The 27482-nt window shown below is 42.9% G+C and overlaps 1 protein-coding gene across 6 annotated transcripts in view; it reads right to left on the reverse strand.

Annotated features, from left to right (window-relative positions):
* COL8A1 (collagen type VIII alpha 1 chain) overlaps positions 1–27482 on the reverse strand; it is a 94942-nt gene that overhangs the window by 58278 nt on the left and 9182 nt on the right. Inside the window, exons 1-3 of one of the 6 annotated variants that reach the window (XM_081002692.1) lie at positions 14084–14263; positions 13121–13209; positions 3173–3265 (exon numbers count right to left, since the gene is read on the reverse strand). The exons of 2 other annotated variants lie outside the window; for them this stretch is intronic. The gene's annotated coding sequence lies outside the window, so the exon portion shown is untranslated. Of the gene's footprint in view, positions 1–3172; positions 3266–13120; positions 13210–14083; positions 14264–27482 lie in introns of those variants that run through there. 3 more of the 6 variants (XM_081002690.1, XM_081002691.1, XM_081002689.1) reach the window with 3 other exon arrangements.

Consider the following 27482-nt stretch of genomic DNA (forward strand, 5'->3'; position numbering starts at 1 on the left):
TAGAGTTTCACTGTCTGTTTTAAAGCCCGATTTCAAGAACACATCATTACTTTTTCAGAGCAACTATCTCTTTTTAACTAGACAAATGAGGGTCAAGTGTGGAGGTTCTGGATGTCTTTAAAAAAAAATCTGGTCATGCAGTGCTTGCTCTTTGAAGATGGAAGGAAGAGGGAAAGTAGGGAAATTATTTATATGTGTGCACATGCTGTGTTATAAACCTCTGAGTAGTGAGATTGCCAAAATGATCTGTGGGCAGTTCCAAAAAAATGGGAGTCTGCATATTTTCTGCTGATGCAATGACTCAGTGGTTTGGTGAGCTGTGACATGAAGGGTGTCTTGAGTTCCAATCTCATTTTAGGAGAGATGTCCATGGCCTCGGTGACCCCCATTCAGCACTGCTGAAGCTCAGCAATCCACCTTTGCCCTCAAGGGTGACTCCTCCTGAACAGACGATGAGCACTATCAGAGGGAAATCACCTGTCTGGGAGGAAAGTAGGCACAGGAAGTTCTGGCCTGTCTACTCAGTGACAAGGTGAACTGTAGGAATTTTGAGACTCTGAAAGCAGTAGAGCTGGATCTTTGGTTCTGGCTGAAAGAGGGAAGGTAAAATTTTTCCAGGGACATCTCCAAATCCTCTCACTGTATGCTTCCATGCCAAACCAAGAACATGAACAATGAGACCAAAAATTTGATATTCTATACCAAGGGTGGATTTGAAAGCAGGAGCTGGAAGCTTTCAGCTACAAAAAGAAGCAGGCCTTTTCAATAAAAACTAATTATAGTAAGATTAGAACCCTTCTCGGACTTCTCAGCCTTATTGTACATGCATAACATTTTTATTTGTGATTTATTTAAAAAAGGGGGGGGGGCAGAGGTAAATGCATGAGAAGTAAACCCTAAAAAGGCGAAGAAGAAAAATCAAACTCACAAATGGATTTGTTGACAGAAAGAAATGAGACTGATCTATTTGGTAAAGTTTAGTGGCTCCATTCTGACATTGTGTTCTCTAATCCTCCAAGCTATGGTTTGGAAAACCAAACAAATCCTATGCATGCATGGTCCTTCCTCTCCTTGTGAACCTGGTTTAAAAGAACGCATCCTAGCTTGTCAAAGCACAGCTTTTCAGTATTGTCCAAATCAACAAATTGTCGTTTGAGTAAACCCTCTGAACCAGGATTACAAACCACAGGTTTATTCTGGTACGCAACCTGTATTTGAGTGGATCACTCTAATCACAGTTTCCTGGTCTGAACCTCACAGGAAACTTTGGTTTGACAAATTAACAAACTAACAAGGGGACACAAGGGTTGGGAGTGTGTGTGTGCGCGCACGCATACTACAAATGGCCCAAATTCTGCAGCCCATACATTAAAGAGGAGGTATTTATTTTTTTGTGGGGTGGAGAAATTGGGGGTGGGGTATCTGTGATAGGCTCTGCAGCCCATCTACCATTTCCCCTGGAACAATGCTGTTTGGGGCCATTCTGAGAGGTAAAAATCTGAAAGGTTTGCTGCTGCCACAGTCTTAAGGAAGCACACCACTGCTAAGACTAACCATGTTCCCTGAAGTCGCTGCCTCCAGAACATGTTCAGCGGTCCATTTTCACTTCCCCACTATCACCACAAAAATCTTTTATTGATCTTTCATTTCAGTCCTAGCACACACAGTTCTCCAGTCTAAAGTTGGGAGGACTAACATGTTATTATTTTTTATTATAAAATTATTTTATTTATTTTTTAAATTAAGGAAAACTTTAATTGAACATAATTTAAAAAAGGTGTATCATTATATATATATATATATATATATATATATATATATATATATAGTTAACTATTACAATTCCCTATATATTTATCTAATGTACAAGTATTATTATCCATATATAAGAAACCTACTATATTTTTTATGAATGCGTTCCAGATAACACTATATTTGTCCATGCAAAGTCTACATCTATAAGCAGTCCATTCATAATTTGCAATAGTCATATCTTTAATCCACTGATTAAATGGACCTGTACATTCATCTTTCCAGTGCATCAGTATCAGTATTTTGGTCACAAAAGGGGCATGAAATACCCATTTACGTTGTCCAGATGTCACATTCCACATATGTAGCTCAAAAGAATATTTTCCTATGAATATTTTTCTGCACAGTCATATTTATGTAATCCACTACTTTCTCCCAAAACCTAGTAAGTGTAGGGCATTGTAAAAACATGTGTTTTAAAGAAGGATGCTTCTGACTAAATCTCCAACAATTTTAATAGGAGTTCTCTCAGACCACACATTATCAATATGTTATTGCAAAGTAAGAAAGGTCATAACTGAGTAGTAGGACATCTGTTTTGAATGAAGAAGGTCCCAGATCCAATCTACAGCACCTCCTGGTAGGGCTGCCTGAAACCATGGAGTACCACTGCCAGTCAGTGTAGACAAGACTGAGATACATGGATCAATGTTCTGCCCTAATATAAGGCAGCTTCCCATGTTCCTATTCCTGGAAACTACACACATGCCACCTTGGATTCCATGATAGAAGAAAGATGGGATATAAATAGTATATAATAAAATAAACACAGCCCTCTCGGTCTCTGTTATAAAGATCATTTGTCATGAGAAATGGAATAGTGACAGTAATTTTCTTATATCCAAAAAGCAAAGCCTACTTGGCATATAGTTTTCAATAAAAGTATAAAGAAACCCAAGTTCTTTGGAAAGCTTCAATTAATAATAGCAAATTGTTGTTGTCATTACTTATTTCTACTACGTCTTATTCAAGAAATTAGACTGTATCATCACAATAATTTGATAGTTTAGTCTGCTGGACTTCTGCTCTCATCCTTAAAAGTAGGAACAAGACAGTTTGCAAATGTCATGTCTCAATAGTTCTGCAAGTTGATTATATTAAGAGCTGGATATGAGCAAAGCCATTACATCACTTTTCAGGGCAGAGAAGAGGCAGGGGAAAGTGTGAGTGAGTTGAATAAGGATAAGGAAGATCCAGATTCAAATACCTAACCAGCCATGAAGCTCCTCAGAGGACTGTGGAGCAGTCGCTGTCCCTCTCAGTCTAATCTACTTTACAGGTTGTTGTAAGAATAAAACGGGGGAAAGGGGGGAATGGTACCCTGAGCTCTTTGGAGTAAGAATGAGGAGAATGAACTCACACAGATTCTCAAGAACCTTCCTAAAAACTCTCCTCTGAATCCTCAGCATATTAGCTCCATTCTTTTCATGTGGCTTGTTTTTGTTTCCAGTCCCTATGGTTTCAAAGGAAAACAAGAGGGTTGTGTATTTATTCTCAAGTCCCGGAAAACAAAAGCAATCTTTTGGAAATTTCCAAGGCCATCTCATAATGTCCGAACTGCCAGTTTGTAACTCTGAATAACTGGAGACAGGAAATTCTTCTGGTGTGTGCTGGTATCTCATTTTCATATACGTATGTGGCTTTTCTGTGATGGTACGTATGGAGAAGCCTCATCTCTCCCCCCTGCGCACACACATGACGGCATTTTATAAAGATATGAGTACCAGCACCTCATTTTAAATTTTTTCACACACACACACACACACACACACACATTCTCAGCCTTTCCAGCACCACTGATGAGAATGAAAAGAGATAGAATTTCTCTATCACAGCCTTCATTAAGGGAAAGGTTCTGATGATTTACAGGTGGCTGTACAGGAGGGGGCCCCCCCCAATGTATTGCTGTTCATCAAACTCCTCCAAGTCACCTGGTGTTAATTATAATGTTCTATAATGCCGGAGGACTAGCCAGCAGAGTCGCAGCACAAGTGCCGGCTCTGTGGATACACTCTGTTTCCTTTGAAAAGAAACATCCCGTCTTCAGATTGTATATTCCTCCTGGATTAAATTTCTGTGAACCTTGTGCGGAGTTAAAGTGACTGAGGAAAGCGTGAGCCTGGCTTTGAATCAACTTCCTATTTTCAGGATAGAAACTACCTCCTTGCACAATATACAAAGGCCCCCAAGCTGCAGGCTGCAGTATTCAGACCAGTGGCCGAAAGAGAAAGACCCAGGCATGTGACAATATGGGGTTGGGAAGTCAGGCCTGGTTCACCCAGTATATGTACTGCTACACATAGGCCCAATGGTACTTCATGTAGCACCTGTGCCAAGTTGACTAGGCCTGCCTTCCAATCAGCCACCACATAGTTGCAGTAGCTCAATATAAAAACACATATCACCACACTGGTGGCTACTGCTGTGGACTGCATGCTTTGCATGAAAACAGTCCCAGCTTCAGTTCTCAGCGTCTCTAGGTAGGACCAAGGGGGAAACCTCATCTGAAACCACAGTGAGCCACTCACAGCCAGTGTACAGCCAAGGAACAACTGTGGACTCATTTTGAGATTGTGATTGTTCCTTTGCAGCCATACGGTGTCAAGCGCTCAGGACCGCAATACCTCAATGTCCGCCTCTCTCCATATGAACCTACCTGGACCCTGAGATCATCTTCTAAGGCCCTTCTTCGTGTGCCTCCTCCATGAGAGGTCTGGAGAGTAGCAACATGAGAATGGGCCTCCTCTCTAATGGCTCCCTGTTTGTGGAATGCTCTCCCCAGGAAGGTTCAGCTGGTGCCTTCATTATACACATTTGGGCGCCAGGCAAAAACGTTCCTCTTTAACCAGGCCTTTGGCTGATTGACATCCAATGTTCCTTTAAAACATGTTGAGGAGGGAGAGATTATTGGGTTGTTCTCATTTATGCTTTTATTATGTATTTTGGGTAGGCATGGTTTGCCACTTATATTCAGTGATGGCACGTGATTAGGCAGTAAGAGCAAGGAGGAAAAGAAGAGCCAAAGGGCTCTGGCCAAACCTGACATCGCCATGTGGAGTCACTAGGCAGCTCCGTCTAAATTTCTCATGGTGTTCAGTGTTGGGTGGCCAAGTGGCCACCATTTAAATTCCTTAGTAATGTTAACACAGTGTCACTCAAGGGCATTGTGGGAAATGTAAGTGGTGACCACCCAGTACCACAAGCAGCAAGAAGTGCGCCTATTAAGGCTATACACCAAAGCCCCTATCAAAGCCTGTAGCTGGCCTGGGCTCTGTGGTTGGCAGTCAGACCCCTGTTGGGGTGTGGGCTTTGACAGGCTTCGAAACCTTGACATTAGCCTGGTTTCTGTGTATATTTTAAATGTTGACCTATATGTGATGCCACAGAAAAGATCTGCACCAATTAATGTAAAGAAGGCATACAACAGTGCCATGGAGGATGGGTTTTAGTTTTAGAAAACCATCTGACACATTTCAATCCTGTTACTCTCCCTACCAAGTTCTTCCTCCCAACTCTTCAGGTATAATAAATTACCTTATTTAACGTGTGTGCTATCCCTAACCCCCTGGATTTATAATGAAAGGGGGGAGCCCCCAGAGTAGCGATACTCAAGGGATTTGATTTGTGAATTGCAACATGAACTAACCTGGTTTACAGATCCCAGAAAAAATGGGTTGATCAAAACATAGCAGTCAATCAGATTTTGCATTTCTCCAAATCTTGCAATACAGGCCTTGGCTAAAAACACACAAAAATGCATTTAAAATGTCTATTTTGCCTATTTTGGAATAAAATAAGTGGAGACAAATTATGCACTTAATGTGCATTTTGTGATAAAATATGCATTAAAATACACATTTTTGTTCATTAAAAAAACCACAGAAAAGGAACAGAGCAGGCATGCCAATTACAGTAATATGTTTGAAAATACAGTAATATGTTTGAAATTGACAGAAAATAGTCTGACTCAGCCATCCCTAGTCCAGACAGTCTCTTCAATGAAGTGCTGCTGCCATGGGGAAACCACATTCTCCCAGAACATGCTGTATGGCTGCTGGGATGCTATTTTAGAAGTTGCCCTGTTCTTACTCTGCTCCGCACATCCTTTACATCCCCACTGGCTCATCTGCATGAGTTCTTACTGCATGTTACATGGGCACACTTGAATTTCCCCTCCTCAGGGCCATTATGCCTGCAGCCAAGCACAGGTGTACCCAGCCATCAGTTCCCTCGCTCTCTTCACTGAAGTTGCTTCCTTGAAGGATACAGTTGGTACCCACAGGGTTGCAGGGCAACTGCAAGGCACACCCCTCCCAGAATCGCTACTGACCCCTTCACCAGCTCCATTTCGGTCTAGCTGAATGAAAATAGCAATTAATTCATGTTTTGAAAAATCCAGCTGTTTTGAGTGTCCCCTTGACTAATGGAAAAAATGAGCTTTGGCCATATTCCATATAAGCACCTAAATACATGCATGTGTGTTTATTTTTTTTTGCTTGCTCCTAAAACTGGAAGTCCTGGTTTTTTGGGCTTTTTTTTAGATTGATACCACCTGTGTGGAGGCATACAAGGCATCTAATGTGTGTCAGAAGGTTCTAAACATTTCCAGTCCCACTTGATTAAAGGCTTAGCGTACTGTATTGGAACCCTTCATCTAATTTGCACCAATCTTCATTATGTGCCATTCAAGGCTTTGCTCTCCAGCACAATGAACTTTTTTTTTTAGGGTTCCTTAAGTGCAAGATTACACTTTATTAAGAAATAAACACTGTGAAAAGAATGTGGCTCTGAATATATTTCTATGGCTTCCACGCCTAACCGTCTCTTTACGGTTGTAAAAATATGTTTTCAATTACTCTTAAAACCTTTGATTCAACCTAGTTTGAGAAAGTCAAGATGAACAGTGTGCTCCCCCCCCCCTTCTTTTTACTGCCCACACAACATAGCATGCATTTGAGCTCAGGAAGAAAGAAAACCCTCCAATGTAACATTCAGATAGGAACACGGAATGTAACAAGACACATTCTGAATGGAAAGTCCAGAAGAGCCAAGAGCTGACTTTGGACCAATTCATCTCCTCATGGTTGAAAGAATGGTATGTAAAGCAGACAGGAAAAAGTTTGAGAATTAAGGAAATTTTATTAAGCCCTGGAAGAGAATAAAAAAGGAGGGGGAAGCCTACGAGTCATGTTTGCTTAAAAACCGTTTTTCAGACCATCTCAGAGATTATGCCAAGTCTTCAACTGGCAAGTGATTCAGGATGAGCCAGCTTCCCCATTCCATTCTGTGACTGCTCAGAGGGTTTGCTCTGCCCTGCGTTCCACGCCTTGTGGGTTGTGCTTTTAATAAGGAATTCAAGCTGGAACTCGAGCATGCAGAGTTTTCATCAGCTCTCAGTTCCTACCACTTGTTGACATCTCACCACCACCACCAGTCTGGCTGCAAATGCAGGTGTCCACCATCAATCAAAGACTGCAAAATGCAGTTCTGATGTGAATGACGTACAATTGCATCAAAATTCTTTATTTTTACTGATGTGCCCATGTTCTCCAACGCAGTGCTAAAATTCCACACGCGCCCATGAAAAGATCTGTTTGTGGATGTAGCTGAAATCACATCAAGGCTGCAGTTTGATCACTACACGCATGTGCATCCATATTGTATGTATGTGTTTGTATGCTTCAAGGGGAGTCAGAAATGAAGAACTGAAAGCTCAGCTATTACAGACTAGATACATCTAAGCTATTAATCAAGATAATTTAAGAAGGATATTAACAAGCTGGAATGTGTGCAGAGGCGGGCAACCAAGATGATCAAGGGTCAGGAAACTAAGCCATATGAGGAATGGTTGAAGGAGCTGGGTATGTTTAGCCTGCAAAAGAGGAGACTGAGAGGAGGCATGATAACCATCTTCAAGTATCTAAAAGGCTGTCACAGGTAAGATGGAGAAAGCTTGTTTTCCCCCCTGCTGTGGAGGGTAGGACTTGAACCAGTGGCTTCAAGTTTCAAGAAAGGATATTCCGACTAACAACAAGAATAATTTTCTGACAGTAAGAGCTGTTTGACTGTAGAGTTGACTCCCTTGGGAGGTGGTGGACTCTCCTTCATTGGAAGTTTTTAAGCATAGATTGTATAACCACCTGTCATGGATGCTTTAGATGGGATTCCTGCATTGCAGGGGGGGATGGACTAGATGAGCCTTGGGGTCCCTTCCAACTCTATGATTCTCTGATTCTGATTCTATCATCATTTATCTATGAGTCTGTGAAACTCTAACAAAAAATGGCCATCTACTGTTCTTTAACAGATCTCTTGGGACAGGAAGTTTGAAATTCTGAAGAAGCCAGCAAAAATGCCTCTGTGCACTAAGAATCTCTAATGCTTTGGTGGGGGCTCCTGAGGGCCACATTCTTTTGTAGGAAACATTCTTGGGGCCACATGCCAGAAATGAGTGGGACCAGAGCCAAAAGTGTGCGGAACAATGGATGTGCGAGCACAATTCCAAGTGTTGGTGCTGACCTTTAAAGCCCTAAATGGCTTTGGTCCTGTATACGTGAAGGAGCGTCTCCACCCCCGTCGTTCAGCCCGGGCACTGAGGTCCAGCGCCAAGGGCCTTCTGGCAGTTCCCTCGCTGTGAGAAGCAAGGTTACAGAGAACCAGGCAGAGGGCCTTCTTGGTAGTGGTGCCTGCCCTGTGGAATGCCCTCCCAGCAGATGTCAAGGCAATAAGCAACTATTTAACTTCTAAAAGACAACTGAAGGTAGCCCTGTTTAGGGAAGTTTTTAATGTCTGATGCTGTATTAATATTTGGTTGGAAGCCACCCAGAGTGGCTGGGGAAACCCAGCCAGATGGGCGGGGTATAAATAATAAATTATTATTATTATATACAGTGGTACCTCAGGTTACAGACACTTCAGGTTACAGACACTTCAGGTTACAGACTCCGCTAACTCAGAAATAGTACCTCGGGTTAAGAACTTTGCTTCAGGATGAGAACAGAAATCACAAGGCGGAGGCGGCGCGAGTCCCCATTAGCTAAAGTGGTACCTCAGGTTAAGAACAGTTTCAGGTTAAGAACGTACCTCCTGAACAAATGCAGTTCTTAACCCGAGGTACCACTGTATGTGGCTCTTACCTTTGCAGAATAGACCACACTCCAGTCTGAGGTTTCTACACACACATTTCCCCACCCTATCCAGCAAACCAAGCAAGAAGCATTAGTATAGTTTAAGGACACATTCCAGCTGGTCAAGAGCACTTGAGCAGAAAGGTGTGGAGGAGGCCCAATGTGGAGTGTGGCCTAGGGAAAGTCCTAAGAGCCAGATAGAGAAATGAAGGGCCATGGTTGGGCCTTGAGCCTGAAGTTCCTCATTCCTGCTCTAATGTATTGGTCATATAAGAGCACAGTCCCAATGATGATTCAATCTGGATAATGTTCAGACAAATGTGAATCCTGGGTATAGGAAAGTTTTTATCCTACTGCCAACATTCCCTTTTAGCCGAACATTATTCAGATATTTGGGATATGTTGGTTGGCAGGAGGCTTGGGTAAAGTCTTGATATTAGAATTGTGGAGTTGGATGGGACCCCAAGAGTCATCTAGTCCAACCCCCTGCAATGCAGGAATAAAATTAATATGAAGCCAGCACAGGAAAACAGAGTGTGCTCTTTTGGGTTATGAATACTTGCTTTATGGTGGTTGTGACCATTATATTGACATTTCAAATGTTATTTATTTCATAAAATTTATGTACAAACCCCTCAAATCTCCACAGTTCAATATTCCCTGGACACCTTCCTTGCTTTCTATATCCTGCAACTTCTGTCAAAGGATGCCAGATTCTTTAATTTGTCATATCTATACCACAGAGGCAAACTGGTGAGTAAGTATTCCCTCTATTCTGAGGACTTGGAAGTCTATGAGGAGATTAACAATCCTTAACAGAGTTCCCAGCAGCTTCCCCAAACTAGTTCCCAGTATTCTTTGGGGGAAGTCAAAATGGACAAGCCAGTATAAAATCAATGCAAGTTCATAAAACAGATATGCCTTTTTATGCACTGTAAGCTGCCCAGAGTGGCTGGGGAAACCCAGTCATATGGGTAGGGTGTAAACGTTGTTGTTGGTGGTGGTGGTTGTTGTTTACCTGTTGCATTTCTGCAGCAGTTATGTGCTTGTTGTAATGAACCAAAACTCTGAGAAACTATTCCACAATATGAATGAGTGTTGGAGAAGAATGAAAGTAGTAGTATTTCATCTGCTCAATCCAAAATTAGTGTGTGCGGCTTATCAGACACCAGACTGGATTGCAGTTAATACTCTAGTTGGGTCCCCCTCCCCCGCTCAAAATAAGCGAAAAGCAGTTGACAGATCCAAAATGCACACTCTTCTCCCATGAAAACATTTTTTCCATTCTTTCTTTTCCAAAAAAATGGAAAGTTCAAAGCTTAACTACTTCTTCTTATGAAAGAATGAATTTTCTACGAGAGACTTGGACAAAGACATGAGCCTATGTAATTGCCCTGTGGCTGGGTGGATCGGGAAGAAGCAGGGAGGGGCGGGTGGAGATTTTACTTGTCAAGAAGCAACGGGAAGCAAATACATTTGTCTGGATTAAGAAAGATCCAACATAATGTTTTCAAATCTGGGCTGCTGGTGTTTATCATTTGCTTATATACCTCAAACTGACAAGTCAAATCTAATGAGGGAAAGAAGGAAAATAATGCTGTGGTTGGATCCAAAGTAGCCCTTCCCTTTGCAAAAGCAGTTCTTCACAGAAGTTCACAAGTTCCGGTGCTTTTGCAAACTGAAGTGCAAGATGTGGGTGGGTAGGTGGCCCTTGTTCCTTTTTCTCCCTGTAGCTCAGAGCTGTCAACCTTCCCTTTTTTTTGAGGGAAATTCCCTTATTCCAGCACCGTTTCCCGCTGCTATCCCGGATTGTTAGATATCCCGTAGACTGTTCCCGGGACAGGTGAGGCTGCTGATCCCTTATTTTTGAGGCTGCTGATCCCTTATTTTCAAATCTGAAAGTTGACATCTATGCTGTAGCCCCCTGCACTGCCTATGGGGCTGGTCTACCCAGGAGGTGGGTCATACAAGAAGTGGGTCAGTGGCAGGAGTGCAAGAGGCTTTGCCCGCCCCACTGCTTCTGCCACTGCATGGCAGACATGTTGGGTTTCCTGGGCACACAAGTTGATGTGGGAAGTGTTCCCAAGACAGAATATCTCCTCCTTCTTTATTCTTCTCCTGACAGGCTAAGAGCATCCTGTTCAGGCAGGCCTTTCACGACGAAGGCACAGGCAGTGCTGATCACTGATCTGCTGTCTGGGTTGACTGTATTTTAACTGCTCGTTCTAAATGTGTTCTGGTTTATTTTAATGATTGCTTTTGAACAGTTTGCTTTTATTGCTTTGTATTTTATAATCTTGTTTTTAAAAGGTTTATTGTAATTATGTGTATATTGTAAACAAATTAGAGACACAGACAGACAGACAGTTAATTCTACTGATGTTTGGTTGTTTTTAAATTATTTTTCCTACGTTTTCTATAATTCTTGTTTTAATTTGTAAACCACTTTGAGTCCCGCCGACGAAAAAGGCAGGATATAAAGATAATAAGAATAATAAATAATCCTTGAAACACAACTTGAGAGAAAGGTGGGATATAAATACTAAAACTAACATCAGTGTTTAAAAGGTTCTGGTCTAGAGTGAAATTCCTTCAGCTGCCTCTTTTTTCCAGGAGTTTTAAAATGAAAGGCAGTGACAGTGACCCAGGGACATAGGAATGCAGGCAACTGCCTCGATTAGACCAAGGGTCCAGCTGGTCAGTATTATCAGTACTAATTGGCAGCCAGCTTTCCAGCAATTCAGCCAGAAAACTTTCTCATGCCTACCTGGAGTTGCTGGGGAATGAATCTGGGAACCTTCTGCATACAAAGCACTTGTTGTCTCACTACGTTACAGCCCTTCCCCTTAATGCTTGCTGCTCATTAAAGCAGCTCCACCGCCTTCATGTTAATGCTTCCCATGTTTTGTCAATATGTGACAAGGAAGTGAACAAACTCCCTCCAGTTTCTAGATACCGTGCAAAATTGTCCTGGCGCAGGCATCCGTCTTTCTTATTTGATTTTACTATTCATCACAATATCACGGAACAAGTTTAGCTGTCCAAAGCTGCGATGAGACAAGGCACAGCTGAACCGTGGGCTTGTACAAAGTTCAGTCTCCATCCATCAATTAGCCAGCGAGCTCCCCTGTTAGCATTGCTGATTTGTAAACACACAAATTACTCAGCTGTGATTACATCACAATTTAAATGATTTATGCACCAGTAAAATGAACAGCAACTAGGTCATCATGGCACATCAAGTCTAGATGCTGAGAAGAGAAATGAGAGGGTTCCCATGAGGCAAGGCACAGTGATAACGGCAAAAACCTTTATTAAATTAACAGAACTAGACAAACAGGGGCAAAGCAACTGCTTATATACATTTCTGAAGGCCTGGGCCACTCCCACTCGCAATGTGATTGGCTGTCTAAACTTCAAAGCTGCAAATCATGACTCAGAGTTTAAGGGCTAATGGCAGAGGCCCCAATCCTGAAATGATCTGTGATTGGATATCATGCATCAAATCAGAACACAGGGGCTCAGAATCCTTAGTCCAGACTCAAGCTCAGGCAAACAGAGCACTGAATACATAAGATTCTCCATCTTGCAGGCATAATCCACTGGATGGACTCCCAGAACAGCCTCAGTAGTATCACAATCAGTCCAGATCATCTTCTGGGGCCCTACTTTGTGTCTTTGCAAGATGTGTCTCCTCCACAAAAGATCTAGAGGGTGGCAACACAAGAACAGGCCTTTTCTGCAGTGGCTCCCTGTCTGTGGAATGCTCTCCCCAGGGAAGTTCGCCTGGCTCCTTCATTATACAGCTTTAGGCGCCAGGCAAAAATGTTCCTTTTTAACCAGACCTTTGGTTGATTTGATTGACATCCTATGCCCTTTTAAAATGTATTGGGGGAGGGTTATTGGGTTGTTGTTTTTATTTTGATTATGTATTTTGTGGTTTTATATTCTGATTTTATTCTGTGAACCGCCCTGAGACCTGTGGATATAGGGCGGTATATAAATAAAAATAAATAATAAAAAAGAGGCTAGTATAGAAAGTAACACTTTGAACACCATGGACAGAAAACTATTTCAAAAGGGAGCCCAGGCAAAAACTTGAGACCAACCCATCATCTGCATGTTGGTCAGAATGAGAATTAGAACTAGCGATAGAGGAGCAATTGTAAAGGCAAACTTACAAAAGTAGCACTTTCCAAGACAACATGCACACTGAAACACAGCTGCCCTTCGAAATTGGCACTTCTCCAAATTTTGCAATGCTGTTCTCCTACAAGCAATATGTACAAAAAGTGCCTATATTAAACTGTGCATTAAAATGCATATATTAGTGGAAATAACATACAAAAAGGCATTCTATATGGGGATTGCTTTGTAAAAAAAATGTAGGAGAAATTGCATAGAAAAATGTGCTGACTAGGAGAAATTTGTACTAAAATGCTGGCAATTTTTCATGAGATTCTTTTCTTTTATTTAAAAAGCTGCAAATTGTGAATTTAAGATTGGAAAAATGATAAACCGAGAGAACCCAAACTAGCATATTCACCCACCCCTAATTAGAAACTGGAGTTTGAAAGGGGCACATCAGTTGTTATGGACTGGTTGGATGCAAAGGAGTAGTAAGAGGCACCAGCTAGGGAACCCCCAAGGGAAGAAGGCTCAGAGCCAGGGGATTGGTGGTGGGACACAATGAGTGGCAGAGGGAGAGGAGGGAACAGGCTGGGAGAAGGTGGTGTCGGAGGCTGAAGAGGCAACAGGGTTTAGTGAGCAGGAAAAGGCTGTGGCAGAGAGCAGTCCAGAATCAGAAGCAGAGGCTGAAGACGAGAGTGGCCAAGAGGCTAATGAAGAAGCCAGGGGTCTCTCCCTCCTGCAGCAACCAGTTCTCTCCCCGCACCCAGTCTCCCATAAGAAGGTGGAGCAAAGAGAGAGAAGTTGAAGGAGTCTCAGGTTGCTGGGGAAGGACCTGGTGGGGGAGGAGGCTTAGGTAACTATGGGAAGGAGAGGACCTCAGTCCTCACAACTGCTTCATTGGGGCAAGATCTACTGGGAAGAGTTGCTGTGCTCACTAGGCCTAGCCTCCTGAGCTATTTGTTCCTTTGAATAAAAGAGTTAGCTTCATTGACACTGTGTGAGATATTACTGACCTGCTCCTGGCACCCACCTCAGGCATCAGTACTTTAAGAGCACAATAGCCCTGCTGAATTACCAATTCATCTAGTTTAACATCCTGTTTCCCAGTCAGATGCTTCCATGAAGGCCACAGGTAGGCCATGAAGGCAACAGCCCTCCCCCCTCGCTGTAGCTGAAAGTCAGAGGCATATTGCCTCCAAGCCAGGTCGCTCCTTAGCTAATAGGTCTTATCAATGGCAACCTTCCCTTGAAAAGCCATCTAAGCCAGTGCCCATTGCCACATCTTGCGGTGTTGAATTCCAGAAGTTAATAATGTGTGAAATGGAATTCAATTGGAACATAGCTAGAATGCCTGCCCTGATTCTACCGCCAATCAGCTTCATTGTTTTCCCTTGGTTTGGCCCCAAGAGTGCCATTCCAATCCATATGAAGCTTTCTTTTTCAATCCATCACAAGGTAATGGAACATGCTGCATGTAGAAGCAGGATTAAGTAGGCTGTAATATGCATAAATATTCTAATAAAAATCTTAGATTTACTGCTTGCAGAATTTACTGTGGAATTTGAGGATCTTAAGATGCTCAGATTCAAGGAGCCATGTCAAAACAGATTAGCATTAGAATATAGCCCTTTTGAGCAATGCAGTCTGAATGCACGTAGGAGCAAGTAGGAATGGGCAAGGGAAGTCCTGCCAACTCAGTAATGGCCAGCAAGCAATCTGCATTGTTCTGAAATGGGATGCCATACCCAACACATAGAGCTTCCAAAGTGGAAAAGAGAACCCTGGTTAACCAAGCTTACCATCCCTGTGTTGGAAACCCTATGTGTGTAACACCAATTATGCAATGGCTAGGAAAGGCAGCATCAGTATATTCTCCCCATGCATTTCAACTTGCCTCTGTAATTCAAACAGAATGACTGCAGAGCCATCATGTACTGCAAAAATCCAGATAAAAATGCATGGATATCACCTCATCTCATTCTAGGAGTACAGTGGTACCTCAGGTTACATACGCTTCAGGTTACAGACTCTGCTAACCCAGAAATAGTGCTTCAGGTTAAGAACTTTGCTTCAGGATGAGAACAGAAATTGTGCTCTGGCAGCGCAGCAGCAGCAGGAGGCCCCATTAGCTAAAGTGGTGCTTCAGGTTAAGAACAGTTTCAGGTTAAGAATGGACCTCTGGAACGAATTAAGTACTTAACCCGAGGTACCACTGTATAGCATGCTACCAGCTTCAAAACCGCCATGGCTTGGAATTCTACAAAACAACAGCAAAATCAGTGCGATTCTTAAAGTTTCAGTCCACCATCATGATTCAAAATGGAGTCCAGTGGTAGCCAAACACAGACGGAAACCTGCTCCTTGATCCCAGGAATCATCATGCAAAATTTGATGATGACATCTTTAAGATGTGTCCAACTGGATAGCAAACAGACAAGCAACTTTCCAAAGTATTAACTCCATAACTTTTCCAGAAATTACACAAGAGCGCTTCCCAAGTTAAGGGTGCATGGGCTATTTCGTTACTACATCCTTAATTCAATTCTTCTTCGAAGCAGCTGAGGGCACTCCACCCAGTTCTCCGTCCTTCCATTTTATTCTCACAATAAGCCTGTGACTGACCTGAACTCTGTGGCTGAGCAGGGATTTAAACCCAAGTCTCTTCGAAGGAAAGAGCTCAGTACTGTACTAATGCTGTCCCACACACTGGCCAACATACATTTTCCAGGTTAGGTGGGGAAACTTTGCAGGTTGTTATTCTTATCACTGCTTAGGTTTGCAAAAACCGCTTCCCCCTCTGCTGTTGCTCCAGAGCCCCCAACTCCTCCCCACCACCAGCTGCTCCTTTCCCAGAGTGATCCTTGCCAAAGCAGGAGTACGTAATAAAACATAATGAGATCATAGTTCTGCAGCTAATCAGATTTGGCTATGTGTCCACGTCACATGCCAATTCGGACTGAAGGTAAGGAGCAATTCAGACTGAAGGCCAGTGTCCTCAAGGTGAATGGGGGGTCAGGGCAGGAGCCAACCATCCACATTTTTGCAAGGGATGAAAAAGTTTGCAAAACATGTCCCAAGATTCAGGCCATTCCTGCCAGCCATTTCCTTGTGGTGGAAATTGTGGAAAGGCATATTTGTATGCAGTGCTTCTTTTAAAAAAAATGTTTAGGGAATACTCTCATTTTGATTCAAGAAAGTCACCATTTTATTGTTCAAATGGGGAAAAAATAAATACAGTGGTACCTTGGGTTACATACGCTTTAGGTTACATATGCTTCAGGTTACAGACTCCGCTAACCTAGAAATAGTGCTTCAGGTTAAGAACTTTGCTTCAGGATAAGAACAGAAATTGTGCTCCGGCGGCGCGGTGGCAGCGGGAGGCCCCATTAGTTAAAGTGGTACCTCAGGTTAAGTACTTAATTCGTTCCGGAGGTCTGTTCTTAACCTGAAACTGTTCTTAACCTGAAGCACCACTTTAGCTAATAGGGCCTCCTGCTGCTGCCGCACCGTCGGAGCCAGATTTCTGTTCTCATCCTGAAGCAAAGTTCTTAACCTGAAGCACTATTTCTGGGTTAGCGGAGTCTTTAACCTGAAGCGTGTGTAACCTGAGGTACCATGTACAGTAAATGGACAAAAGTACGAAGATTCACCAAATGTTTAGAGGTCTGCATACCTCTGCATCCCCCCTGAAAAAAGCACTGTTTGTATGGATATAATTTGCTAGGAGACTGGCTACAAAAAGGAACAGGTAGAGCTAAGAACAACTTAACACTCTTTGCCAGTGTGTCTGGCTTACCTACAGACATCTGGCCTTTTTCTTGGCTGACTCAGATATCTGCATTTCTTTGGCACTTTGCATTTTGCCCATGCCTAGCCTTTCCACTTATTTTTAAGGAACAAGTATAGACTTGCGGTTAAGGCACCAGGATAGGAATTAACTGATCTGGTTTGTGTTTCTGGAGCTGGTACAGTTTTCCAGTGTTTTTCGCCAAGTGGCTGAAGCTGGAATTCTCCAGAGCTCAGCTTCACACACACAGGGGCAAATTTCCTGAAGCATTCATCAGGCATCATCAAGTGAAGTGACTGTACCGTCATATCTGGACCACAGATTTTGGGTGCACATCTCAACATCCCTCTGCACCCATTTCTGAACAAAGAGACTAACGTGATGCAACGGTCTTCATCTTATCAGGGAGAACATAATCCAGTCATCCTTGTCAGTTTTCAAAAAAATCTACCACATCCCCTTCCCGCCCATGTATAACTGTTTCATGAGTAGCTTGACCAATGAATCAAGTTGTTTGCCTCAGCTGCAAACCACAGGAAAGTGACTAACTGCAAATACTGTGGATTCATTTAAAACCTCAATATTAATTTAACATTCTTCTTGGCCAGAGGTGGCCAGCCTTTTGGGGCATGTAGGCACAATGGCAAACTAAAGAAACTGGTGTCAGTGCCACACAGACACCATAACCAAACAAACCCCACAACCTAGTCTATTGGCTACAAGATAATGCTTCTTTCAAGTTGAATTTTGGTGACGGGAAGGGTACTGTGTACTAAAGGTTCATGTACACACCATTCCTTTAAAGCATATTCAAAACATGTCCGTTCCCTTAAAGAACACCGGCCATGGTAGTTTGCTTCTCACAGAGTTACAATGCCCAGCAGCTTTTAACAAACTACAGTGCCCAGAATTCTTTTAGGAGAGAAAGGTGCTTTGAATGTGCATTAAAGGTATAGTGTGTCTACAATGTCAGTAAACAAAAATCTGACTACATTATGATAGTGTATAATTAAATGTCTTTAATACAGTGGTACCTCTGGTTATGTACTTAATTCGTTCCGGAGGTCCGTTCTTAACCTGAAACTGTTCTTAACCTGAAGCACCACTTTAGCTAATGGGGCCTCCTGCTGCCGCTGCACCGCCAGACCACGATTTCTGTTCTCATCCTGAAGCAAAGTTCTTAACCCGAGGTACTATTTCTGGGTTAGTGGAGTCTGTAACCTGAAGCGTATGTAACCCAATGCACCACTGTAAAACACATTTTGGTTATTAAAAATGCATTTTACAACTTTTAATAACTTTTTAAAATAAATGTTCTGCAGTGTTAATACACATCTGTAACCCTAGCCAAACTGCTGAAATCACCTCACAAACAGCAGACAGGTAGCTGTAATAACCTGTTGCAGCAAGAAACAGAATTCTGCGGCCCCCTAATGAGTAACAAATATATTGTGGTATGAGCTTTCATGAGCAAAAGCCCACTTCATCAGACGCATGACAACCGCATGGGTGGAGGCAGGAGCAGTGTGGGAACACCACAGAATGGCTACAACCACACTTCTGCTTGTAAGATAGGAAGCAGGAGCAAGATTCTGACAGTGAGGATAATAGTTGCTTTCTGTTAATGGTTGCCCATGGTTTGGCCTTGAGAAAAGGCATGGAAAGAAGTTGGCATATTCATCCCATGCTCTAATAAAACTAGTGATTTGATGCTGATGCTGATGAACAGAAAGCAGCTAGCCACTAATACTATTATTACTATTAATTATTTTTGTGTATTACCTGCCCTTCACCCTAGGGTCCCAACAATGTAAAACATTAAAAACAAATTAAAAACCTACAATTACAAAAGAAGTAATCAAAAGTAACTAATGGTCATACAATTATTTAGATTTAGATTTCCAGTCTTTCTGCATTAGAAATCTCCAAGGCCGTTTACTAAAAAGAGACTGTGTGATGGGATGTGCTTTAGCTGTGCTTGCGGGTGGATCTAACAGTTACATTAGCATTATTTCGGTCTATTCCTCAGCTAGTTCTTCAACTGCTATTAAATTACAAGCAAAACTTGTGTATACACCCTTGCACGCCAAGAAAGCTTTCTAAAACTTTGTGTGGTTTTCTTTCCCACCCTGTTGGCTGGGTTTTGTTTTGCTCTCTTCCATCATCATCAACTGTCCTTTTAAATGGTTTATTAAGTCTCCCAGATAAATGTCCAACTGCCTATCCCTTCTATAATGAGTAGCAACTTTTCCAGACATATATTAAAACCAAGAAACAAATATGAAACAAATGGAAAATTGGTTTCGAACAATACCTACCAGGTAGAACGGGGAAACACCACAGATATGATGACAATGGAGAACAGAAGAGAGGTCAACCTTGCTTTATGCAGCTGCCAGATCAATGACCAAGTCTAGGATTAATGAGCCATTTGTCCCCCATTCCCTTTACACCATGCTACTTTTTGCAGGAACATATAAGCCCTCTTCAAAACAGATGTGACATAAATCACACACACTCACTCTCCACACATTGCAGATAACACATCACAGGGCTGGAGGGATAGTTAAACATCGCAGAAAACAGAATCACAACTCAAAACGATATTGACAGGGCAGGCGCATGCCGAAAACAACAATTCAACAGAAATCAATGTTAAGTCCTGCATTTAGGCACACAGAGCCCCAAAGGAACAAGTGTAGTCTGGGGAAGACCTGACTTGACAGCAGTAAACATGAAAAGGTTCCATGTGTCCTAGAGAGCATGAGTCAGCAGTGTGATATTGCAGCTAAGAAAGCAAATGCAATCTTAGAAAGAGCTAAGAGGAGCATAGTGTCCAGATAACAAGTAGTTTTGTTGCTTTCTTCTGCACTGGTCATATCACACTGGTGTGCTGTGTCTGGTTCTGAGCACCATATTTCAAAGAGAATGACAAACTAGAGCATAACCAGAGGAGGACAACCAGGATAGCTGGGGGTCTGGATGCTGAGTCGTATGACGAATGGTTGAAAGACAATGCAGGTCACTCGTGGTCAAAACCAAATCCAACTTAACACACTGATCTGCAATCATTTATAAGCATAGTTCAGACTTAATGCTGAAGCATGGTTTGCGGTCTAAACCATGGTTTTAGCATTGAGTCTGCATGAGCCTTAGGCTCACACCATCAACCCATCTCCTACCAGCTTTTCTCCTTGTGGTGTCCAAATGCAGGGGACTGTGGCCTGTTCTAACTGTGATTAGTTGTGTCAATTGATATCCTAACCTTGTGCAAGTTAAACCATCCCACTGAGGTCTACCAAATTTTTTTACCTACATAGGTGAGCTTACAACTTTAGCATTCAGCTCCAAAAACATTTGGCATGGGAGAAGAACCATATTATGGTTCTGCACATTCAGCGGTGACGTCTCCTAGAGGCTGAGCTCTTTGGGGCCCCTCCAAATTTTTTGAGGAGAAGCTGGGCGCCTCAGTGTCTGAAGAAATCATGGGGCAGAGGACACCAAGCGTGGAGCCAAGCATGGTGTGGCTTCAACAGCCGGCTCCTTCTCCTGCCGCACAGGGGAAGGAGGCAGGAAGCAGTCCCTGGGCAAGCAGGGAATTTTGTGGCATGTGGCAGTTCCTGGCTAGTGGCAGCGGCGGCAGCAGCAGGAGCTGCCAGCCATTGAAGCCACGCTGCTGTAGCATTCGCCTCCGCCCCCTGGCTCCTCCTGGTGTTGCATGCGTGACATCAGTCTGCCCCCTCAAACTCCCTCACAAATTGGCGCCTCTGTGCACAGCCAAGAGTCCCCGTGGACAGATGTGCAACCACATTTGACTACACAGTTAGCTCTTTCTGCATGATGCAAGCACCAGGCTTTAAGCAGTCATCCCTGTTGACAAATTGGCTATTTCCCACCCCATATGGCAAAATATTCATATTTTGACATAGGAACCCCTATCCAGCCTGCCTCTGACCCCAACCCATCATTTTATTCCCTTTCCTTCCCTCCTCCTCCCCTTTTTATGAAGATTACCCGCTCTGAGATCCCACAGCTAATTCTCCCCTGGTCTCCTCGCTGGCACAAATAGGACTAATTTAGCCAGCTAGCCCTGGTGATCATCTAATGTTTATTGGATGGATTTCCCCCCTAAATTGATTTTTGAATTCTGAATGTATTGTTATTCACATTTTATACTGTATTTTATGCTGTTTTTGTTGCATCAATTAAGTGTTTTAAATTTGTTGTTAACTGCCCTGAGCCCGGTTTTCTGAACCGGGAAGGGCGGGGTATAAATAAAAATTTATTATTATAATTTATTATTATTACTATATCGCATCCTTGCAACTGTACTCTTCCCAAGCACTGAGATGCTTCATTTTTGTTTAGTTCTGAGAAGGCTCCACTCTTGTTCCACCCTGATTGACAGCTGTGGTGGGCTGGCAACACGCCACACAGGCCAACCAAGACTCACACGGGGAAGGGACTGGGAAACTTCACAATACTTTTGACCATGGTCAGCATCTCCTTAGAGAATCCATTCCATATGTAAAAAAAAGTTTTCTTGTATGCTTCTCAGCAGGGCTGGACAAAGCTGTTTAATGGAGAGCACAGAGTTCTTTGATGATCCCAAGTCTTTCGGTTTGGGGTTGTGGCCGTGTCCCCTTTGAAGCTAAGGATATGATTTATTACTTATGAAAAACCAAAGAATCAGCTTTGGCCTGGACTGTTTTGGAAAGCTCACTTTTCAACATTGCCTTGTTCTTTACTTCCAGCGCACATTGACAAGTAATGGCATTTCTGGAACAACTAAAACATGAGGGACTTTCTTCCTAAAGTCCAAATTAGCATTTTCTGCAGCAAACAATGTGACTGCTACTATGGCACATTTCATCTGCTGGCCAAGTGGAAATGAGCAGAGAGTTATTTCTTTCCTCTTTCAAAGAATGTGCTTTATAAGAAGTGGATGCCAGTGGAAGGTGCTGGCTTAACTGTTCTAAAGTGGAGCTGAATTAAATTTAGCACAAAGTAGGATCGGGCCAATTCTCCTTAGTTAAATTTGCTTGTAAAAAGAAAAAAGAAAGAAACAATTTATGTCCGTCTAATTTGGCTTCCTCCCTTACGAACACTGCTGGGCTGAAATTTTGGGGAGTGGGGTAGGGAATCCATAATATAAAAGTGTTGCATTTGGCAAGCCGAGTCTTAACATTAAAGCTTAAAATTCCTCAAGGAGACTTAAGATTTAGGGGACAATCAAAGCCACACACAGAGAAAGAGAGAGCGTGCATTGTGCTCATTGCCATAGACAGCTGGGACTGCATGGTCCCCTGAATTTTAGAGAAAATGAAATGGACACATTTCTGTAGCACAGTAGTATCCCACTTCACATACTACTTGTGCCAACAGGGAAGGAGAGAAGACAGAGGCTAAGAAACAGTGCTCTTGGCCCTGCCCACAGGTCACACAGTTCCACCCCAGTCCTGCCACCCCAGCCTGCCACCCACGCTTTAGCACAGCCCTCTGAAGGCCGTCCTTTGCATGGAGGCTTCCCTAGATACTGGAACTCTGCATGATCTGTGTTCTGGGGAAGCCTGCAGGGCAATACTAAAATAGCAAAGCCTCTCTCCTTCCCCAGACACAAAAAAGACAAAGAGACCTCTGACCATTAGGTCCAGTCATGGCCGACTCTGGGGTTGCGGTGCTCATCTCGCTTTATTGGCTAAGGGAGCCGGCGTACAGCTTCCGGGTCATGTGGCCAGCATGACTAAGCCGCTTCTGGTGAACCAGAGCAGGTACCTATTTATCTACTTGCACTTTGACGTGCTTTCGAACTGCTAGGTGGGCAGGAGCAGGGAATGAGCAAGGGGAGCTCACCCCGTCACAGGGATTCGAACCGCTGACCTTCTGATCGGCAAGTCCTAGGCTCTGTGGTTTAACCCACAGCACCAGCCGCATCCCTCCCCAGACACACAGCCATGCTTACACATGGACAACAGGCCCAGGGTTGGGGTGGGAGGACCACATACTCTTGGGGTGGGGGCAAAAGTGCAGTTCCTGGCCCCTTTCCACTCCTTTCCCCTCTTTGTAAGGAGTGAAGAGGAGAGCTATTGCGAATTCTGGATGTGCCCCGATGTTGGGGGGGGGGCGTGTCCAGGTTTCTGATCCCCAGAATATGGCAACCCTAATAAACAGGGTTGCCCACTCCTGTGTTAAAGGAAGCTTCTTTCACCTCTTTGCCATTTTGCTGACTCCTAAACATGGAATTACGGGCAGGGGTACCTTTACCTTTTTAAACATGGAATCAATTTTTAAGCACATTTTAAGCCTTCCATGATTATTTAGGGCTTGTATATCTCCAGAGTCTCCCAGAAAAGACCCCAGCCAGGATGCTCATGTCAGTAGAACTCCACAGATCTCTCCCAAATCACATACCACCAAACGATTTCTCTGATGAAAATAGGGATGTCTTATTCCATAATAATAATAATAATAATAGTAATTTTATTATTTATACCCCACTGATCTGATTGGGTTTTCCCAACCACTCTGGGTGGCTTTCAACATATATAAAAATATAAAAGATTTTTTATATCCCATAGAAATACTGGAAAACTGAATGCAATAGCTGTGCACAAATGGTTTGTCAGAACTCTAACCCTCAACAGTGGGCAGAGAAACTGCAGGCGTCATTTCATCAATTTTCTCCAGGGGAGAAGAAATTCTCCAACAGCTTCTCAGTGTCAACGCTCCCTCTTAGCACTAGTAGCTGCAAGGCTTCTTCGTCTTTCTTCCCCTCAGGTTTTCTCTTCCCCTTCCGCACCCTTTATTTTATGTTGCCACTGCCCTGGCAACAGCAGCAACTCTTTCAGCGACCTAGTCACCATTTTTACATCTTTCACAGTGACCTAGATCTAGCATCATTCCAGGATATATTGTGTGTGTTTGTTTGTGTGTGTGTGTGTGTGTGTGTGTGTGTGTTTTGATAGGAGTGGGAAGGTAATGGCAGCCAATAAAAAAAATGGTGAGGGATATTTAGAAAAAGTCAGCCATGGCCTTTTCTCTTTGGCGAGTGGGATAAGAAAAAGAGACATCTCAGAAAAAATGTCTTCTGAGAAATTTCAGCTCAGCTCTACTGAATATCTCTTGCTCATTCTGCAGCTGCCTGAGGCAAGCAGCCAAATTCTATTTTTCTGCCTGTATGATGGATCACAACTCTGCATAGAACTGGAGTGGAGGCATAAAAACTAAGGTGATGAGAACTAAAGAACAAAAGTTGGAGTGGAGTGTGGCAGTGAAAACATATATCCCACCCCCACCCCGCCCAGCTTCTGTAGTACAGTACAGTGGTACCTCGGGTTACATACGCTTCAGGTTACATACGCTTCAGGTTACAGACTCCACTAACCCAGAAATAGTGCTTCAGGTTAAGAACTTTGCTTCAGGATGAGAACAGAAATCATGCTCCGGCAGCACGGCGGCAGCAGGAGGCCCCATTAGCTAAAGTGGTGCTTCAGGTTAAGAACAGTTTCAGGTTAAATACGGACCTCTGGAATGAATTAAGTACTTAACCTGAGGTACCACTATACTTGAAAGTATAGAAAGTTACAGGATTGCAGCAGAACTTAGGGGACATGCACTGTTTGGAAACAAATCAGTATGTCTCCTCCAAAACATTTGTAGGCACAAACAGCATGGAAAGTGGGATCGCGTATAAACTGCCCTGCTATGGCCATGAGCGCAAATCATAATGAATGCACATTAAAAATATGTCTGGTAAGATAAAGCCCAAGATATTTAAACTTACTAAATCAAAAGATATTCAATAAGACAAACAGGGAATTCGCTAATTTTAAGAATAATTTTTTTAAAAAATGGAAAACTTGCCAAATAATCAATAGGCCATGGGGATCAGTATGCCATTAGGCCACCAGGAAAAAGGAAGGTGACACCACAGAGATTCAGCAGAGAAGCTGAATGAATGAAATAATGGAATTCATGCCAGAATTCTGAAAGAAAGAACATGAACTTGAAGTAACTATCGCCTCAAATATGTAAGCATCCTGATATCTTGTGATGAAGGACAGTATTTTATTTATTTATTTTAACAACAACAACAACCTGCCATTAATATTGACAGCTTTAGCCAAAGAATAAGAAGTTGTTATCTGAAACACTGTACATACAACAGGCCTCAGTTCAGCAGTTTGCAAAGAAATTATTTTAAGTAACAGACATGGGTTCTGAATGTAGGTTCTGAAATACAGCACTGACTGATATCAACTGGGTTTGTTGTTGGGAGACAGGTATATTTTGAGATGGCAGGCAATCCTGTATTGAATAACACTGGTCAACAACAAATTTGTTGTCTGCGTTTTTTCAGTTGATTTAGGATGAATCTGATGCGCTGAATCCAAAAATCACATTGGTTTTGCTCAATCAGGTCAGGTTTTTGAGCTATGGCCACATGTCGTTTTTTTACGTTTTTGTTCACATATACGCTTGTGTGGAGCATTTTAGAAGAAGTTGGTGGGGGTAAAATGCCATGTCGAATAATTGTTTTGATTGGAAATGATTATTTTAATGACAAGAAGTATTCAGGTCCGATAGTTCTGGGTGATTATGTCAAAAAGGGATCAGTTTGAAGTCATAAAACCTCGAAATCTTCCATAAATTGGTGCGGCAATGCATAAAGTTATTTTGGTATTAAACTTGGTGACCAGGATAAAGCTTGGGCGCCACACATGGTGTGCAAGGCATGCACTGAGACTCTACGTGGGTGGACCAATGGCAAGAGGAGTCTGAACTTTGGAATTCTCATGGTTTGGAGGGAACCGACAAACCATGCCACTGACTGCTACTTCTGCGCTGTTGATGTGATGGGGATCAACAGAAAGAACCGGAGCAGCCTCAAGTATCCTGATCTTCAATCAGCACGTCGTCCTGTAGCTCATTGTGATGAAATTCCAGTGCCTATCTTCGGAGAACTTCCTGACATTAGTGACGAAGATGCCTCCAGTGTTGAAGGACATGAAGAAGAAGAAATGGTTCTTGAAGATGATGCTCCACATCCATTTCCCCAAAAGGAGTTGAATGATCTAGTGCACGACCTCAGCTTGTCAAAGGACTCTGCCGAACTGTTGGCATCCAGATTGAAGGGGAAAAACCTCCTCTCACATCAGCTTCTTCCGCAACAGGCATCAAGAGTACCTCCGTTTTTTCTTGGAAGAGAAGGACTTGGTGTACTGTGCAGATATTGCGCAGCTTCTGCTCAAGCCTGGAGTGCCACAGTATGAACCCAAAGATTGGAGACTGTTCATTGACAGCAGCAAGCGATCACTGAAATGTGTTCTGCTACACAACGGCAACCAGTTTGCCTCTATACCCTTGGCTCACTCGAGTACACTGAAGGAGAACTATGAAGCGATGAAGTATGTGCTGGAGAAAATTGGTTATGATCAGCATAAGTGTTTTATTTGTGTTGACCTGAAGATGGTGAACTTTTTGTTGGGACAACAGTCTGGCTTCACCAAGTACCCATGTTTTCTGTGCATGTGGGATAGTAGGGACCATGCTCAGCATTACACGAAGAAGGACTGGCCTGTGCAGGAGGAATTGGTGCCTTGCAAAAAAAGGAACATCATCAATGACCCTCTGGTGGACAGAGACAGAATACTCTTCCCACCGCTGCACATCAAGCTCGGCTTAATCAAGCAGTTCACCAAGGCTCTGGACAAGGATGGTGACTGCTTCACTTACTTGTGCCAGGCTTTTCCAGGATTGACCATGGAGAAGTTGAAAGCTGGCATCTTTGACGGTCCTCAGATCCGTCAGCTCATCAGAGATCCAGAGTTCGGAAACTCAATGAACAAAGTGGAACTGGAAGCGTGGAAGGCATTTGTTCTGGTAGTGAAGAACTTTCTTGGCAACAATAAGGCCAGAAGCTATGCAGAACTTGTCAACAACGTGCTGACTGCTTTCAGAAACCTGGGCTGCAACATGAGCATCAAGATGTACTACCTATTTTCACATATGGACCGGTTTCCTGAGAACCTGGGTTCAATGAGTGACGAGCAGGGGGAGAGATTCCATCAGGACATGAAAGAGATGGAGACCAGGTATCAGGGTCGCTGGGACGCAGTCATGATGGCTGACTACTGTTGGACTCTGAAGAGAGACCTCCCTGCCGCTGAGCATTCCTGGAGTTCCAAGAAACGGAAGTTCAAGCCCTGAAGTTTGAAAAATGGTGAAGCAACATGCAACTTACGTGTACTTACCTTTAACAATGCCCACCATTCAGTTTACAGTAATCGATGTTTCTATCAGGTAATCAATATATGTTGTTGGAAAACCATTTTTTTCTCTTAAAAACATATTTAGGATGATATGTGTTGACAAAAATCAGCTGATAATGCCACAAAAATGTAATCGATTTTGTCACAAGATCTGATTTTTTTTCAAATCAACATAGCACAAAAACCTTACCTGATGGAGAGAAACGGATGCCATTCCAGTGTAATCTGTCTCTGCTATAATGAAAACCACCAACTCAGAGAGCAGAATACAAGACCCAAGGGACAAGACATTATGCAAAAACTAGCCCTATATAAATATACTCCTAAAATGGGATTGTAGTTTGTTAAGGGTGC

Source organism: Podarcis pityusensis, assembly GCF_964106645.2.
Source record: "Podarcis pityusensis genome assembly, chromosome: 4".
NCBI lineage: Eukaryota > Metazoa > Chordata > Lepidosauria > Squamata > Lacertidae > Podarcis > Podarcis pityusensis.